Source organism: Somniosus microcephalus, chromosome 13 (assembly GCF_052327205.1).
Source record: "Somniosus microcephalus isolate GS21.2 chromosome 13, FLI_Smic_1.0, whole genome shotgun sequence".
Classification (NCBI taxonomy): Eukaryota; Metazoa; Chordata; class Chondrichthyes; order Squaliformes; family Somniosidae; genus Somniosus; species Somniosus microcephalus.
The window spans coordinates 138890272-138909893 of NC_140999.1; positions in this window are offsets into that span (position 1 = coordinate 138890272).

Here is a 19622-nt window from a genome sequence, read left to right on the forward strand (position 1 = left end):
CAATATAAACTGCTATTAACAACCTTAACACCCTTACCTTCATAAAAGTAAAAAGGAAAAACTGCAAATGCTGGAAATCTGAAATAAAATTGAAAAATGCTGGAAATACAGAAAAAAAAAGACAGGTTACGACGTTTCCGGTGTTCTGATGATGGGTTCGCACTCGAAACATCATAGCCAGTTGTAGGGGGTGGCATGTGGTGGTGTTTGGCGCGTACATATGCCCAGTCAGTTATGCCCCTGACTGTTTTGTGAGCGGTTCGAATCACTCCCACGTCCCTGGGTTCTAGACACCGGACTTAGGTACAAGGCGGCGGTACAGAGAAGACTCGAGTAGACAGGTGGTTAGATGTAAACAAAAACCAAGATTTTATTGAGGAGGAAAAACTTGATACACTCTCATGGAAAAATTAATAGCGTACACTTCTACAGGCAAAAAAAAAATACAAAAGAAGAATAATAACTATGCTTATACAGGGAATGGGGAACACACGGCACATCGAGGGAAAACAACTATCTTAACAATCCCCTTATCCTTATCCCACCCCCTATAACGAACTAGATTAAGCTATGAGGGGCCAGAACTTCATGCTCACCAATCAAAAGGTTTGTTAGACTCAAAACAGCGGTTGGGTTCAGGGTTCGCTCTTGGTGCTCTCTGGAGCCTGCCGTTGTCACATGTCCTCCGAGGGCTGCAAGGGCGTTATCCAGGTTCGAGTACCCCAAAGTTAAAGTCTCTGTTTGGGTACTTTACCTTGCAGGGATGATTCTTCGTCGACAGCCGACAGATTGAGTTGGTGTGCAGATATTCGAAGGTCGGCTGAGGCTGAAGGCCCGATAATTCGAAGCCTCCCCTCAGTTCATCTCCTCAGTTGGTCTTCCTCAGCCGGTCTTCCTCAGGTGGCCTTCCCTCCGGTGGTCTTCCCTCCTCCCCTCGTCGCGTCCCGCCGTGCCTGGCCTGAATTGTCCGTGTCCGCCCGACCCGGTGCCGGGGCTAGTTCCAGATGGAGTGGGAAAAAGGCACGAGCAAAGGCCAGAGGGTAAGCGTGGGACGGGGAAAGAGCGGCAGCCACGAGGGCGAGAGGCCGAAGAGCAGCAGCACCAGCACACCAACCAACAAAGAACACACCACAGAACACACCGATTGCTACCCGGGGGCCTTCAATTATACCTTTGTCGAAAATCCTTATCTGCACACCAAATCAGGTTAGTTCTTTGTTTTAATCTTGGCGGGCTATTTTAAATAATGGTAGCAATCCATACTAACTGTTTTTAGATGGCCGGTAATCGCATCTACCAGCACGATAATTGACTTGTATTGTCCTGAAAGTTCCTTGATGGGCCTGTCCGGCCTCGATGGCTCTGTTAATCTGTTTCTGATTATATATGTAGACTGCTTGATGGCCTTAACTATAGGCCTAAACTGAATTTAGATTTGTCTCCAATCCAAGCTGTCTGCGTTGCAGAGTCCATTTTAAAATCTCACAGGCTTTCTGCCACGAGGCACGGACGCCATCTTGGGTACCCTTTTTGATTTAAAAGGTCCACGCGTGGTCCCGTTTATTAATAACAGCCTTCGGGGAAATGTAGAAATTTTGCAAATCTTACATTCCTCCCTGTGATACTAAAACTTGCTTGAAGTATCATACTTTTAAGGTGAGCAAAATTTTTCTGACCCTCCATAGTCAACCTTCCCCTGTAGTTAGCTATCTAATATACCCACGACACATGCACTTCCCATTCCGCAAAAATGTAGTGTACATCAGCATACAGAGAGTAAAATGACAAACTTTGCACACACATCCAAGCATGGAAGGGGTCCAACACCCCTGCACCACTTGGTACACACATCTTTATTAAACCGCGTCGCAAAAAAACAATAAAAGAAAAACCTTTATTAAAAATAACAAACACAAAAGAAACAGCAATCCTTTAATCAAATACAGGGAAAAAGAATTAAACCGGCGTATCTCCCTCCACCTTTACATAGTGTTCCTTCCAAATCCTCTGGTTTCAGAATTCTGACCACCGACCTTTTCCCTTACACTGAAGACAAACTAACTACAACACTATCCCTAACTGGCAAACCATGAGAATGTGGGAAGCCAGTCTGATCCACGAAGGGACCTCTATATTATTGAAAATGTTCTACCAGGGTGGAGTCACAATATCCAATATCTTAGTCCCTATCTCTACTGTTTTCTGTTCGAGTGTATAAAAATGTTTCTGCGAAACTATAACGGTATTTTGGTCAGATATTCAGGGAGAGGGGGAATTTAATAGCCAAAGTGCGCTACGTACTTTTGCAAATCCGTAAAATTCTCCTTCACAGTGAGGTGAACAGTGGAGGGTTCAGGAATGGGGTCAATTCGCTCCTGGGCCACTTGAACTTCTGCCTCGGGTTTAAAACAGAAACTGCTGTCACTAACCGGACACCAACTATGCTGTCCATGCTGGTAGTGGGACACGCCGGTGGTGACACAATATGTCCCACCCCCTATATATGCTACCTGCGGGGGAACATGGCCTTGTGCCATTGCCTCCATGGTACAATTTATAGGCTTCACGTCAGCAGCTCTGAACCCACACTGCGGTTTTGAAAAGGCATTCAAGTGCTGGGGACACAGGATTATGTGTGCTCCCCGGCTCTGGCACCCTGAGAGGTCAGTACCTGTCATAGCATGCTCCCACTTAATGACGTAAGGCGGGACCGCTGTGAAACGAATGTGTGCACCCCCTTGAATGATTCCAATGTTCTCAACACTGTATACCGGTGCGGGTCGGGCTGTCCTACCCATGACCGGCATCCTAACTACTACTCCCATGATTGTGTGGTTGGACCGCCCACAATCCACGGGTACTGGATAGGCTTCGGAGGCTAGCCAGAGTTGGCACGGGCTTAATGCATTCTCAAAAGGGTGGAGGGCTGCGAGGTGCTTGTTGCTAATCCAGGAGGGGACCAAACCCTGTTTTAAATCCTCCAGATTACTGCGGCCCTCGCCCAGTAACCACGCCCCGTATAACACGCACACCTCATTCTGCGCAGCCTGGTCAGAAGCATTTCTGTCCTCCCTTATGAGAGCATTTACCGCCTTTGCGCGCTTTTCCAACTCGGCTATGATCTCCTTTAAATGGACCGTCATGGACTGGTCCTCATGCAACTCCGAGCCCACTACTTTGTTCTCATCCAGCAATATCCTTTTTAACTGTGTTTTTAAACCATTTATCTGGGTCTGCAGCTCTATGTCATCCAAGCTGTTGATGACAGAGGACCCAGTATTAAATGCAGTAAAAACATAATTCCATACTCCCCTTCTTTGCCTCCCTGTGTTACCCAAAAATTCTTGGTGTGTGGTGTAGATTTCGGTCTTGTCCACATGGGCAAAATCGAACTCGTAAAAATTCTTGAACATGTCCTTTAATAGGGCCTGGTATAACTGCTCTGTTTCTTTGGGGCACCACTCCGGTAAATGTACCTCGGTGAGATTTAAAATCACGGAGGCTACCGCGTAGTGTACCCCCTGGTACAGCATCTGATCGGTGGGGACTAGTACCAACCCATTCCCTGGTCCCTTGGTGGCGGTGGGGCAACCTTCCCTGTGTAACCTCGCCGCCTGCGCCGTGGGCAGGGGCTTACGGGGGCGGGTTACCAGCTCAGTGGCGTTGACTGGGATCTGGGAATATGGGACCGCACACACCTTCCGGCTGGCATCCCACATTATCCCCTTCCCGGTGTCGTGCCACTGCCAGTGGAACATAATGGATATGCCTGCGGGGCAGACCGTCTCTGACCCCACATACAGATGTAAATCCCTTGATCCGGTTCCCACCACTTGTCCCAACACACGCTTAGTCCTCCACGAGTCCCGGTAATCGTCCGATGGGTGTTGTTTCCCAACCGTTCCCACTCGACTTCAGGGTTCCTCATGTCCTTGCTCAACTTCCTGAGCCACCACCACCTATCTAGTGGAATGTGTCCTTTACACGTCAAACATATTTGCTTTCCAACGGTGACGCTGACCCTCGTGGTAACGACTCGTACCCTGGGGCACAGGAGGGAGGCTTCCCCGTACGTGAATCCAGTTTGGCTGGAGTACTGAGACAAATTGGACCCCAGCCATCCTGGCCACCTTCCCTCGTGGAAGTAAACGGCGGTCTCCTCCGCATCCCGTTCACCGCTCCCATCGATCATTAGGGGCGCCTTGTCTCCCGAACAACCGTAGATGTGGGAGTCTTGGACGTCGCCCTTCCTCTCCACACTCATCCCGATCAGGGCAAAAAGGATCACGATCCATTCCATTCCGAAAATCTTTCTGCAAAAAGATGTAAAAACATGCAGCCAGGTCCCTAAGAGATTCTCTGGCTTGGTGAAGCATGGTCGGGTCCCGCGACCTCGACCCAAAGATACACTCTTAGCAGACTACTTAACTTAAAATTACCCATCACCTTATTTAACTTAAATCAAACACCCAAACTTAAGCTAAATAATTACACTTACTTAAAACTTAACTTACTTAAAACTTAACTTAAACTAAAACTATATACATCCGCTGCCCGTCTCCGGGTGGCCAGGCTAATCCCTGGTCGGACTGTGGCTCGCCGCTACCCCCGGTGTGACTGCACCGTCCTTCACTGTTGGTCCCTCGCAGCCCGTGGCTGCTGGCTGAGGACCTGTGCCCTTGGACCTCTCCCTGACTCGAGGGGCGGCCCTTGGTAATTGGAGGGCTGGTGACCATGGCTTTCTCAGCTGGGGCGTCCGTGGGGACCTTCTAGGGGCTTTGATGGGTGGGGCTTTCTTGGCCGCTGTGCCTTTTACCCGAACCACTGCTCCCCCAGGCTTGACCCCTCCCGAACCTGGGCTGGGGGCAGGTAACTTTTCGCAGTCTGCTGCTGCGAGCTGAGAGTCGCCGCCCCCAGGTCCGATGGCTGGGTCCGGGGCGGGGTTTTCGACCTCAGGTCCCTCCCTCTCTACACCTGGGATAGGGGCGGGGTTTTCGCCCTCAGGTCCCTCCCCCTCGTCTGGATCCCAGAAGAGTGGGGGAGTGTCCTAACCAATGGGTGGGATGGTCCCTCCCTTCAAACAAGCCACAGCGCCTGCCTGTGCAGTCTGTGAACTCACTCCTGCTGCAGTCTGAGGATCTTTATCCTCAGACCCTTTTCCAACTGGCTGCTTTCCCCTTTCAGGTGTAACCAGCTTACACTGGTTGATGTAACCAGCGGCCTGTTTTAAAACCTGTGCTGAATGCTCGTCCGCTGCCCCGAACGGACCTTCTAGGGGCTCCCCTTTCTCTTTCCTCACCGGGACGGTCTTACAGACGGGATCTTGGGCCCGGACCCGCTTTATGTCCGGGGCCAAAACTACCCCCCGTGTGCCTCCCTTGTCCCGGACTGCGGCTTCCGGACCTGCCCGATAGGGGTCCCGGGACTCTCCTTCCCCAGCCTTATCTATGGCCCTTTCTCCAGCGTGCATGGTCAGACTGAGGAATTTCACCTCCTGCTGGCCGGTCTGCACCTTCTTGGAATTTACCTTAAAACCCTTCTGTCCTAACAGCTCCAGCAGTTCGGCCAATAGTGGGCCATGCTCCTCCTTCGAATCAGTAAACAAGAGCAGGTCATGCACATATTGAACCAACTGTCTGGGCTGGCTAAAATCCTTTAAACTGTCGGCCATGCACTGATGGAAAATGCTGGGGCTGTTGTGGAAGCCCTGTGGCAAACAGTTCCACGTGTACTGTTGCCCTTTAAACGTAAAGGCAAACTTGTACTGATCCTCCCTCCTTACAGGGATGGACCAAAACCCATTTGAAATATCCAGCACCGTGAAAGTGGTCACGGATGCTGGAATACTCCCGATGAGGTTGACAACTGCTGCTACTGTCGGAGCACAGGCTGGGATGTTGCTATTGAGCACCCGATAGTCCACCGTGGTCCTCCAGGAATTGTCCGGCTTTCTGACCGGCCATAACGGAGAATTCATGTGGGTAGCTATCGATCTCAGAACTCCCTGCTGCACTAACGAGGACATGGCTGCTTCCATGTCTGGTTCTGCTTCCCTGGGGAAGTTATACTGTTTCTGTGGTCAGGCCATGGGGTCCCCGTCTACGCTGACGTCAAACCCTGTGACCCTCCCGCAGTCGTGTTTGTGAGTGGCAAATGTGGCCAGGTGGGCCTGCACAAATGCCTGGAACTCTGGTGGGGTGTTGCTGCCCATGCGCCTGAGGTTATAATCCTCTTTGGTCTTCATGGTGCAGAGGGTCCCCTGCCCTTCCTTAACCGGGATAACTACGATCTCACCGTTCTTTACTTTGTCTGCCCCCCAGTGATTCCTCAAATCCACTAGGATCCCATGGCCCACAATAAAGTCGGCTCCCAGGACCCCTCTTCCATCCTCCACGTCCCATTTCATCAGGACACACGTCCACTTGGAGCGCAGCGGTCCTATCCGAATGGCGAGCGGGATGGAAACCGAGCTGGCCTGTTCCCTACCCGTGAACCCCGATAGACTGTATGGGACCCCGCTGGAGAGAGGTGAGGTGATGGGGTTAGCTGAGTAGATCACGGTGCGCGATGCCCCCGTGTCCAACAGATAGGTCCCTGTCACCTTTTCCACCTCCATCTCCAAAAGGGGTCTCCTCCACTCATCATATCGGAGCAAACACAGATAAACAGGCTGCGCTGGCTCTAGTCACAGCTGTGGGTTGGATGGGGCTGACGGAGTGAGAGCACCGGTGGCGGCTGCTACTCTCCCCTGGCCAGTCAGTAAGGACCTCATGGCGTCCAAAAGTGACTCAACCTCTGCGGAAGGGGTCCCTACCCCTGCCTTTGGGCTGGGGCTGTGGGATGCTTTCCCTTGTTATCCTTCCAAGGGTTTTTGCACTCCTTCCGCCAGTGACCATCCTTCCCACACCCGTAACAATTGGTCTTTGTGTTGGGGGGTTACTCCCTTCCTCGTGCCACTCCTTTCTACTCTACGCTCCTGGTTTTATCTCATGCACCTTCCCCTTGGGTGGGTGTGCATCGGTTACCCTGCCGTTTTTGTAGGCTAGGGTTAGCTGCCTAATTACCGTGAGCTCTGTGGTCTGGGGATCTTTGGGGTCGAACCAGGCTTCTGCCTTGGCCCGAACCTGTGGCAAGCTGTTCGCCACCAGGCAATGGAGCCAATGCGCCAGGGAATCCCCATTCAGGAACGGCCGACCTGGCGTCCCCGGGCAAGCTTTCCGGTACACCGGCCACAGCCGGTCTGCAAAAGCCTGCGGGGTTTCCCCAGAAAGCTGGATCGTCTTCGCCACGCAGGAGAAGGGACTTCCCTCATCCATCCCCATGGCCTCTAGAACTGCATCTCTAAGCTCCTCATACCAGCTCTGCCCCCTTTTACACTCGTCAGAGAGGGATTGGAGGAGATTACTCTCCAGGGATAATAGCAGCAGTTTGGCCTTCTCAGCGTCGTCGCAGTTGTTGACACTGGCGGTCTGCTCTATTTCCCTGAAGTGGATCGAGGGGTCTCCCCTTGCGGAAAGCTTCAGGATATGGTTGACCATAACCCTGAGCTGTTGGGTGTCAAAGGGCAACACGAACTGGTTTTGGAGGGGTCCCTCATTGTCGCCATTGGCGGGTGGGCCGAACCTCCAATGCCACGCTGGGCACATCGGTCCCGGCTCCGGCCTCTCGGGCAGGGGTTGCTCTACCTCCGCCTCCAGCTCTGGCTCCACTTCGGGTTCCACCCCCGGTTCCACCCCCCCTTGCTGCCAAACCTCACTGAAACTTGGCGCTACGGGTGGTGGCCGTGAGGTCTCCTCTCTCTCAACCGGGTTGTCCCTAGGCACCACTGGTTACGTTGGAACTGTCCTCCCCTCGTTCCCCATAAAATCTGCCTGGCCTGCCTTTGGGTTTATGAGGCATACCATGCCTTTTGCCTTCCGGAGGGCCCGGCTCAGATTTTCTATCCTCTCTTTATAGGGGCCGTGGTCTGCCTCCTCAAACCCCTGTTCATTTGCTAGCTTGTAAGCGGCTTTTACCTCCTGTACTTTCTCTTCCTGTTCCCTAATCTGCCTTGCCAAGCGGGCGTTTTTCTCCCGCAACCTGAACTCATTTCCCTTGGCCTCGGTGACTTGGCACCGTAGGTATTCCAACTGGGCCTTGTGTTCTCCTACTAAATGTACTCTCTCTTGGTTCAAAGCCTGCAAAGCTACTAATAACTTCTCCCCTGCGAGAGCCTTATCCTTGATCTCCAGGGCTGACTCCCTTAACTCGACTGCCTGTGCTGCAACGAGCCCGTCCAAGAGCTGGACCTGCTTTTTAAAGCACATCAGCCAAACTGCCTTCTCTAAGGACTTCTTGTGTTCCTTTCCCTCTGTCCACTTAGCTACTGCATCTATTGGACACCCAGCCCTTAACAGAGTGGTGATCCACTTCTTAGTGATATTCACCTTGCTAAACACATAATCAGAAATCCTTTCCTCCATCACGGTTCGCTCATCCGAACCATTGTCTACTACATCGCAACCTTGTTGCTGGTGTCCAGCCGCGGTCACCATTTCTGTAGGGGGTGGCGTGTGGTGGTGTTTGGCGCATACGTACGCCCAGTCAGTTATGCCCCTGACTGTTTTGTGAGTGGTTCGAATCGCTCCCGCGCCCCTGGGTTCTAGACACTGGACTTAGGTACAAGGCGGCGGTACAGAGAAGACTCGAGTAGACAGGTGGTTGGATGTAAACAAAAACCAAGATTTTATTGAAGAGGAAAAACTTGATACAATCTCATGGAAAAATTACTAGCGTACACTTCTACAGGCAAAAAAAAATACAAAAAAAGAATAATAACTATGCTTATACAGGGAATGGGGAACACACGGCACATCGAGGGAAAACAACTATCTTAACAATCCCCTTATCGTTATCCCACCCCCTATACCTAACTAGATTAAGCTATGAGGGGTCAGAACTTCATGCTCACCAATCAAAAGGTTTGTTAGACTCAAAACAGCGGTTGGACTCGGGGTTCGCTCTTGGTGCTCTCTGGAGCCTGCCGTCGTCACGTGGCCTCCGAGCGCTGCAAAGGCGTTGTCCAGGTTCGAGTACCCCAAAGTTAAAGTCTCTGTTTGGGTACTTTACCTTGCAGGGATGATTCTTCGTCGACAGCTGCCAGATTGAGTTGGTGTGCAGGTATTCGAAAGTCGGCTGCGGCTGAAGGCCCAATAATTCGAAGCCTCCCCTCAGTTCGTCTCCTCAGTTGGTCTTCTTCAGCCGGTCTTCCTCAGGTGGCCTTCCCTCCGGTGGTCTTCCCTCCTCCCCTCGTCGCGTCCCGCCTCGCCTGGCCTGAATTATCTGTGTCCGCCCGACCCGGTGCCGGGGCTAGTTCCAGATGGAGTGGGAAAAAGGCACGGGCAAAGGCCAGGGGGTAAGCGCGGGACGGGGAAAGAGCGGCAGCCACGAGGGCGAGGGGCCGAAGAGCGGCAGCACCTATGCCTTTGTCGAAAATCCTTATCTGCGCACCAAATCAGGTTAGTTCTTTGTTTTAATCTTGGCGGGATATTTTAAATAATGGTAGCGATCCATACTAACTGTTTTTAGATGGCCGGTAATCGCATCTACCGGCCCGATAATTGACTTGTATTGTCCTGAAAGTTCCTTAATGGGCCTGTCCGGCCTCGCTGGCTCTGTTAATCTGTTTCTGATAATATATGTAGACTGCTTGATGGCCTTAACTATAGGCCTAAACTGAATTTAGATTTGTCTCCAATCCGGTCTAATGCATAATTCAGAGTCCTGTCTGGTTCCAAAATACAAAGTCTCTCTTCACAGAAGCCTACAGCTTGGGTTTCGACCTACAAGCTGTCTGCATTGCAGAGTCCATTTTAAAATCTCACAGGCTTTCTGCCACGAGGCACGGACGCCATCTTGGGTACACTTTTTTATTTATAAGGCCCACGCAGGGTCCCGTTTATTAATAACAGCCTTCGGGGAAATGTAGAAATTTTGCAAATCTTACACTGTAGGTATTCGTGGTTAGCGATGTAGGTATTGGACGAATTCCTACTTAATAATCGAGTTCGACTCCAGGAGAACAATCAAAAAGGTTTTTAATGCAGGAACAGAGGAATTCAAACAGGTTGCAGAGCTAGGTACAGGAGAGCCATAAAATAGGTCTTCACCAGACGGAGACGCCACGAGAACTGAGTAGGCAGTCCCGTGGATTGCGTGATGACGTTATTGCGTTCTTCCCGCGCTTGGGTAGTCACGTGACTTGCGTGATGACGTCATCGCATTTGCCCGCGCTTGGGACGGTCACGTGACTTGCGACGTGACGTCATTGTGTTTACCCGGCACCTGGCACTGCAGCTGGCCGTTGCAGCTGAAGTCGCGGGAGCGGGAGGCCGAGCTGGGCCGGCTCGCATTTACCCGCGTCATCGCGTTTGCCCGCGTCATCGCGTTAGGTCGCGTTCTTAAAGGGGCAACGGCCCGAACATGCAAACTCTATACAAACGTAGTTAAAGGGAATTATGTAGGTAAGTAAGGGACACTCGGTGGTACCGCTACAACACAGTGTTTTCTCTTTACAGTCCCTTACTTCAATATCTTACAGATTGGAATCATATCTCTCCTGCTTCCTTTCTCAAATGTGTAGTGGTTTTTCCATTCAAATTTTCCTCCAAAAAAAAATCACATAAATACAATTTGCGGTCAGTATGACGGCGAACTGTCAGAGTACGTCATCATACCGCCTTTGAAACTGACCGCAAGTTCGCATGCGCTAAATCCCGAACTTGCAATCTGTCAAGTTACGACTATACAGAGGCTTTGCTGTATCTTTCACCTCCCGTTAGGAATCAATGTGCTTCTGAAAAGTTGGGCTAATTGCCCAGCTGCTCTGAAGTAATTACGCTTTCAATTTTTAAGTCTTGTGCAAGCAAGTGCAGGTAGGGGACCGGATGAGAAAATTGTAATAACAAAAGTTCTTGTCAACGATTTGTAACAGCAGAGTACACAGTGCTGAGGCTTATAATAATAATCATGGTGTGGAGATGCCGGTGTTGGACTGGGGTGGACAAATGTAAGAAGTCACACAACACCAGGTTATAGTCCAACGGTTTTATTTGAAATCACAAGCTTTCGGAGCACTGCTCTTTCGTCAGGTGAAGTGGAGAGATGCCTATAGACACAGAGTATATAGTCAGAGAATAATGCCAGATGATTACAGGTAATCTTTCTAACTGCCATTTATCACACCTCGGCAGAGAGATAATCACAGCAATCAAAGGTGTGAGTGGTGTCCAAACAGGTCAGTCAGGAAAACATTACATCAAAGAACAATGAGGTGGGGTCACAAGGGTTAAAATGTTGCAGATGCTGGGGTCTGTATGAAAAACAAAAAACAGACGAAAAACAGGCAAAAAACATTTTCTTTGCTGGAAATCACAGCAGATCCGGCCGCATTTGTGTAGAGCGAGCAAGCCAACGCGACTCGAATCTGGATGACCCTACGTCAGGTGGGGTTACATGTAGCATGACATGAACCCAAGATCCCGGTTGAGGCCATCCTCATGAGTGCGGAACTTGGCTATCAGTTTCTGCTCTACGATGTTTTCCTGACTGACCTGTTTGGACACCATTCACACCTTTGATTGCTGTGATTATCTCTCTGCCGAGGTGTGATAAATGGCAGTTAGAAAGATTACCTGTAATCATCTGGCATTATTCTCTGACTATATAATTTGTGTCTATAGGCATCTCTCCACTTCACCTGACGAAGGAGCAGCGCTCCGAAAGCTTGTGATTTCAAATAAAACTGTTGGACTATAACCTGGTGTTGTGTGACTTCTATAATAATAATGGGGAAGATTTGTCCTGTACAGCAAAATCATAAATGCATAAATTTATAAGTGCATTTATGATTTTGCTACACATAGTGAACAGAACAAATCTTCCCACAAAATTTGTTAACCGTTTTCGCTTTTAATAACAGAGTCATATCTTCATTTTTTCTGCAGAATATGTTCCATTTAATTTTAATTTGTAAAATGCCATAAATGGCAAGGGTATTGCATTTTGGCTCACCTACGTTTTCACTTTCTCGCCAGTAATAGATATCAATTAAAAAGACAAGCGAAACTTATTTAAATGTGGACTGCAATTGTTAATGATGTCTTTCCAATGCATTGTTTCAGTTTCATTGGTCTTTAGTGGTGACCAAATGATAATCAAGCCCATCTCGAGGTGGTAAATAATTGTTAAATTACAGCCGAATTCCTGTGGTTAAAAGAGATAAATGTGGAGAGCTTAAACATGTTATAAGCCATGATATTTATGTTCTTGAGATTGAGATTATGTTTCTCTTACAGCAATTACACCTTGAAGTGGCTATAATTTTTTCTTCTCCCCATTTATTTTCATTTACCGTAACGATCCATTTTTTCACTAGATCAACAACTTTGTTGATATTTGCTTCTTATTGCTGACCCTGTTCTACTATCATAAATGTGCATAAACGTTTCATGGACATGTCGAAATGTAATTTATGACATCTTAATACTCTCTAAATTAGACAACATAATCAAAATCTACTGACTCCTGCAGCATTCGTTGTTGAAAAGGGATCAACTTATTTCGCAGCGATTATATTTGTGAAGTTTTCAATTCCATTCTTATCCGAAATGAGTGAATTCCTCCTCTTGTCATTTTGCACTTAAGGGCTCAGCTGTAGCTTATAGGCTAAGAATCAGGAAGTAAAAGAACCACTGCCCCACGTGATCCCAGGCTCGCATACACACAACGGCTCGCTCCTGGGCTCTGTGGGGGAGTACGCTGTGCAGAACTCTGCAGCGTTTTAAAGGAAGTTCTCACAGGGAGGATTGCATGAGGTAAGTGCGGATTTACTTGCGATGTTGGCGGCGTACTTTTTAACTTCGCCGCCGACCGCAAATTCAGGCCCAATATTTCTCCAAATTAGATATTTTAAACAGATATTGATTATATAAACTATTTTAGAAAAATAATTATCCTCAAAGAAAACGAGCTTGACATTTCAAAATTGTCTTATAATGATTAAGGATTTTACCAGTGCAACAAAATTCCATAAAATAATAATTTGATTAATAATTGGAAATCCATCATATATTTAAGTAATATATCAAGAACTCATCAACTATTTTGAGCAAGTTAATTACTTTGCTGGTGCTTATGAAATGCTACTGAGTAGAAAAAAACATGGCAAAAGCTCAAGGGAAGAGGAGGAGTGACTGCAGATAACCAATTACCAGCTCACCTCTAAATGTGATAAGGATCTTCGGTTGTTGACCAGATTGTGGTTATTTGAGAACATCATGAGATTTTTGGAAGAGCTGTTCCTGTCCCTGAAATCTGTAAGCTATTTTTTCCCAGCTGCCTCTTCTGTCAGAACACTTTACCATCTGGAGATCTGGATGTTTTGTAATAAGACTGTAGTGGGTAAAATCACTTAGACCAAAGAGTCATAGAAACATAGAAACATAGAAGATAGGAGCAGGAGTAGGCCATTCGGCCCCTTGAGCCTGCTCCGCCATTTAATGAGATCATGGCTGATCATCCAAACTCAATACCCTGTCCCTGCTTTCTCCCCATATCCCTTGATCCCTTTAGCCTTAAGAAATATATCTAACTCCTTCTCGAATATATTTAATGAATTGGCCTCAACTGCCTTTTGTGGTAGAGAATTCCACAAGTTCCCCACTCTCTGGGTGAAGAAATTCCTCCTCATCTCTGTCCTAAATGGCTTACCCCTTATCTTTAGACTGTGAGCCCTGGTTCTGGACTCCCCCGCCATTGGGAACATCCTTCCTGCATCTAGTCTGTCTAGTCCTGTTAGAATTTTATAAGTTTCAATGAGATCCCCTCTCATTCGTCTAAACTCCAGCGAATGTAAGCCCAATCAACCCAATCTCTCCTCATACGTCATTCCTGCCATCCCAGGTATCAGTCTGGTGAATCTTCGCTGCACTCCCTCCATGGCAAGAACATCCTTCCTCAGATAAGATGACCAAAACTGCACATAATACTCAAGGTGTGGTCTCACCGAGGCCCTGTACAACTGCAGCAAGACATCCTTGCTCCTGTACTCGAACCCTCTCGCTATGAAGGCCAACATACCATTTGCCTTCTTAACCGCCTGCTACACCTGCATGCTTACCTTCAGCAACTGGTGCACAAGGACACCCAGGTCTCGTTGCACTTCCCCTTCTCCCAATCTATTGCCGTTCAGATAATAATCTGCCTTCCTGTTTTTGCCACCAAAGTGGATAACCTCACATTTATCCACATTATACTGCATCTGCCATGCATCTGCTCAATCACACAACCTGTCCAAATCATACTGGAGTTTCTCGGCATCCTCCTCACAGCACACACGCCCACCCAGCTTTGTGTCGTCTGCAAACTTGGAGATATTACATCTAGTTCCCTCGTCTAGATCATTAATATATATTGCGAATAGCTGGGGTCCTAGGACCGATCCCTGCGTTACCCCACTAGTCACTGCCTGCCACTCGGAAAAAGACCCGTGATGTAAGAAAACTACTAGGCACTTGGTCTAAGCATTAAACAAAGCTTGAGTCAACTGTTTTACAAGGTCTAGTTGTGTCCTTCACTAGTTCCTGTTAAGAATGTCCTGCGCAAGCTGGGCCCATGCCCGAGTATTTATACTCTCCCTGGACAGCGCCACCCACAGGCCGCTCAGTTGATTCATGTCAACCTGTTTGTTCCAACTCTTTGCTTCCTGTCTGCCAACCAGTTCTCTATCCAAGTCAGTACCTTACCCCCAATCCCAAGTGCTTTAACTTTACACGCTAATCTCTTATGCGGGACCTTATCAAAAGCCTTCTGAAAGTCCAAATACACCACATCCACTGATTCTCCCTTATCTATTCTACCAGTTACACCCTCAAAAAATTCCAGTAGATTAGTCAAGCACGATTTACCTTTTGTAAATACATGTTGACTTTGTCCGATCCTGTCACTGTTTTCCAAGTGCTTTGCTATTACATCTTTTATAATGGACTCTAGCATTTTCCCCACTACTGATGTCAGGCTTACCGGTCTATAATTCCCCATTTTCTCTCTACCACCTTTTTTGAATAGTGGGGTTACATTAGCTACCCTCCAATCCATGGGAACTGAGCCAGAGTCTATAGAATTTTGGAAGATGACCAGCAATGCATCTACTATTTCTAGGGCCACTTCCTTAAGTACCCTAGGATGTAGATTATCAGGCCCTGGGGATTTATCGGCCTTCAATCCCGTCAATTTCCCTAACACCATTTCTCTACAAATACTGATTTCATTCAGTTCCTCCCTCTCATTAGACCCTATGTTCTCCGACATCTCTGGCAGGTTATTTGTGTCCTCCTTTGTGAAGACAGAACCAAAGTATGTATTTAATTGGTCTGCCATTTCTTTGTTCCCCAATATAAATTCCCCTGATTCTGACTGCAAGGGAACTATGCTTGACTTCACCAATCTTTTTCTCTTCACATATCTATAGAGTCCAGGAAGATCCAAGGCTTCACTTCTAATCTTTGTGGAATCAGCTGTCTCAGATGGTTATAGGACCATTTAGCTCTGTCTATAATCTGCTGCTTTTGATGTTTAGCATGTAGGTAGCCCTGTGTTGTAGCTTGACTAGGTTGGTGCCTTATTCTAAGGTATGCCTGGTGTTGCTCCTGGCACATCACAGAATCACAGAAACCCCACAGTGCAGATAGAGGCCATTTCGGCCCATCGAGCCTGCACCGACACATATCCCACCCAATCCCCGTAACCCCTACACCAACACATATCCCACCCTATCCCCGTAACCCCATGTATTTAATCCCCCTAACACTAAGGGTCAATTTATCATAGCCAATCAACCTAACCCGCACATCTTTGGACTGTGGGAGGAAACCGGAGCACCCGGAGGAAACCCACGCAAACACGGGGAGAATGTGCAAAATCCACACAGACAGTCGCCCGAGGCCGGATTCGAACCCGGGTCTCTGGCACTGTGAGGCAACAGTGCTAACCACTATGCCACCGTGCTTCCATCCTTCCATATTGCATCTTGAATCTGGGTTGATCTCCCAGCTTGATGGTGATGGAGATGTAAGAACTATGACAAGCCACGACATTACAGATTGTGGTGGTATACAAGTCTGCTGCTGCTGATGGCCCACAGTGCCTCATGGATGCCCAGTTTTGGGCTGCTACATTTGTCCTTAGTCTATCCCACTTAGCACTGTGGTAGTGTGACAGTACACAATGGAGGGTGTCCTCACTGTGAAGATGAGACTTTGTCTTCCCAAGGATTATAACGTGGACACTCCTGCCAGTGCTGTTGTGGACAGACATGCCTGCAACAAGTAGATTGGTGTTCAAGTAGGTTATTCCCTTTTGTTGGTTCCCTCACAACCTGATACAGGCCTTGTTTGGCACTCCTTCAGGTCTCAGCCAACATTGGTACTACTTAGCAACTCTGGATGGTGGACATTGAAGTCTCCCACCCAGGGTAGATTTGGTGTTCTTACTTCCTGCAGTGCTTCCTTCAAGTGATATTCAACATAGAGGAGTATTTATTCATCAGTTGAGGGTGTATGGGGGGAGGGGGGATGTTGGGGGGAGGGTGGAGGGGAAGGCAGTAGGTGGTAATGAGTAGGATTCTTTTGCCTTGTTTCACCTGATGCCATGAGAATTCATGGCGTCTGGAATCAATGTTGAGAACTCTCAGGGCCATGCCCAGCAATTGTATACTGCTATGCCCCCACGTCTGGTGGATCTATCCTGACGATATGGGACATACTCACGGATGGTGATAGCGAAAGCTGAGATGTTGGCTGATAGCTATGATTGGTATGACTGTGCTGCTGCTTGATTAGCTCTTCCAACTTAGGCACCATCCCCAGATGTTAGTGAGGAAGACTTTGTAGGGTCAACTGGGCTGGTACTGCCTGAGTCTTGTCCTGATCTGATGTCTGGGCTATTGCTGATAGGTCCACCTTCGGACAATATTCAACATTAAAGGTGCTATATATATGCAAGATATTGTTGTCATTATCTGATATTTCTCTTCATATTCTATTTTATACTGAGTTTTTACTAGGCCACATCAGATGACCTTAAGTGCCAACCACATATTGTGGGCTCGAGTCACATGCAGGCCAGATAGAGTAGGGATGGGTTCCTTTCCCTGAAAAATATTAGTAAACCAGTTTTTACAACAATCTGGCAGATTTCATGATCATTTCTATGGTGCTAGCCCACAAATGACCAGATTTATTCAGGCTCACAGCTCATGATGGGATTTTGAAGCCACGACCTCTGGATTGCTAGTCCAATACCATAACCACTAGACTCCCGTACTCTTGTTCCAATTGTGCCATTGGATCTTTTATATCCAGCTAAACAGGCAGAAAAGGCCTCAGTTTAATATCTCCTCAAAATACAGCACCTACCACATTGCAGCATTCCCTCCGTATTGCATTGAAGTGGCAGCCTAGATTATATGCTCCGGTTCTGAAGTAGGTCCTGACTTAGCACTATCACTGAGCCAAACTAACACATGTATAGCAGTCACAGAGCTTTAACATGACAAATCTTCATGGATACTCACTCTGTAACATTCTCTGACAAGTTTATGGGTTTTTAAGGTATGTAATTTTACCATACATGTACAGCATATGTCAAAAACAATCTGTCATGATTGTTTACATTCCATACATAAGAACTACCAATAGAATTTTGCAAAGTCATGCCCCTCTTTATGAACTGATAGCTGTGGTAAATTCCTTATTATCTGCTACCTAAGTTTAAGGTGTGCCTATGAAAGAAATTGCTGATAAATTGCAGTACTGTGATATAATTTTATACTTTTATTTGCAGTATATATTCATAATGTAGGAGTGATGAGCACGTCATGGAGTTTGAGCTCTTAGATAACCAAAACCAGTTTCAGTTCATTCTGTTTATTCTGTTATTTTTATAGTTCAACAAGGACAAGGTCATTCTAGGAACCCCATTGCTGTCTTATGTTATAACCATGAGAACATTGAACTTTTATCATTGTTTGAACCCCATGACATTTATTCGGGTTTCCCAATAACATTTTTGCAAGGATTGAAGTTCTACTGTAGTATTGTCTAGGAAAATGTACAACTGCAATCATATAACACCATTTTAAAAAAAAGTTTGTAAATATTTTATTTTGTCACATTTCTCTCATTGTGCTTTATCTGATCATTATCACATTGCTGTTTGTGGGCGTTTGCTGTGTGCAAATTGGCTGCCGCATTTCCTGCATTACAACAGTGACTACACTTGAAAAAAGTGCTTTATTGGCTGTAAAGCGCTTTGGGATGTCCGGTGGTCATGGAAGGCGCTATGTAAATGCAAGTCTTTTTTTTACTAAAGTAGAATTAATGTAGACCAGGAACAGACACAAACATCCATACAGGAAAAGATAGTGGTAATGTTACTGGACATGTAACTACCAGATTGTTGTAAAAACCCATCTGGTACACTATTGTCCTTAAGGGAAGGAAATCTGCCGTCCTTACCTGATCTGGCCTATGTGTGACTCCAGACCCACAGCAATGTGGTTGACTCTTAACGTCCCTCTGAAATGACCTAGCAAGCCTCTCAAGGGCAATTAGGGATGGGCAATTTATGCTGACTTGCCAGCGACACCCACATCCCGTGAATGAATTTTTAAAAAACCCTGCCGGACGATTCCCTCAAGCTGTAATGTGTAGCGACATCTTAAATGTAATGGGGAAATTCCTGTGTTCACTATTTTAAGCAAGTTATAGAAGTGTTCAAACAGATCCAAAGGAAACCTTCCACCATACTCTTATTTTCTCTCCCCTCCTCTCCTGAATGCACTGATTCATATTGGGTTCAGTTCTACAGGTGCTAGCCACCCTCCAGCACCTTGCACAAATAACCTTTCTTCATGTGTGAGCCTAGTTGGTGAGTGTCAATGGATCATTTCATGGTGGTGGACATCACTGCCAAGCTACATCCTTTTTTTGCCCAATCTCCACATGGACATACTTTTCAACATGGGTCACTAGATAGCAAACAGAAGTGCTAACAATCACTGATGTTTTCCCCACCCTAGCCCAATTATTGTGCCTGTACTACTGCCCTGGGATAAGATCCTTAATACTGATGGCAGATCACACAGCGACCTTTCTGGTCGGTATGATTTAATTCTCCACTGGCCAATGCATTTACCAGCTGAACAGTGAATGCTGTACACACTTTCAGACTATGAAGAAATTGTCCAGCATGCTGAAGATAACTTGACTTAACAAAAACTGCCTTTAGACATTTTTTGCATTTCAATCTTTTAGCTTAACATGTTTTGATATGATGGAACTCACTCTTTTTAATTGTGTCCCTTTTCCCCAAGGTTCAATTTCTTTCAATAAGTCTCCAATCGCTGATGATCTTACATTATTTTGTTGCTGCTTTGTATTTTTGCTCAAAATATTCAGACACATAGTTAGCAGTGTTTTCTTAACATTTCCGTTTAATTCCAAGCCAAGTAAATACTTAAAACGTTTAAATGAGAATTTTGTTTTAAACTATTTGTTCAGGCTATTCTCCGTTTCATTATTTTG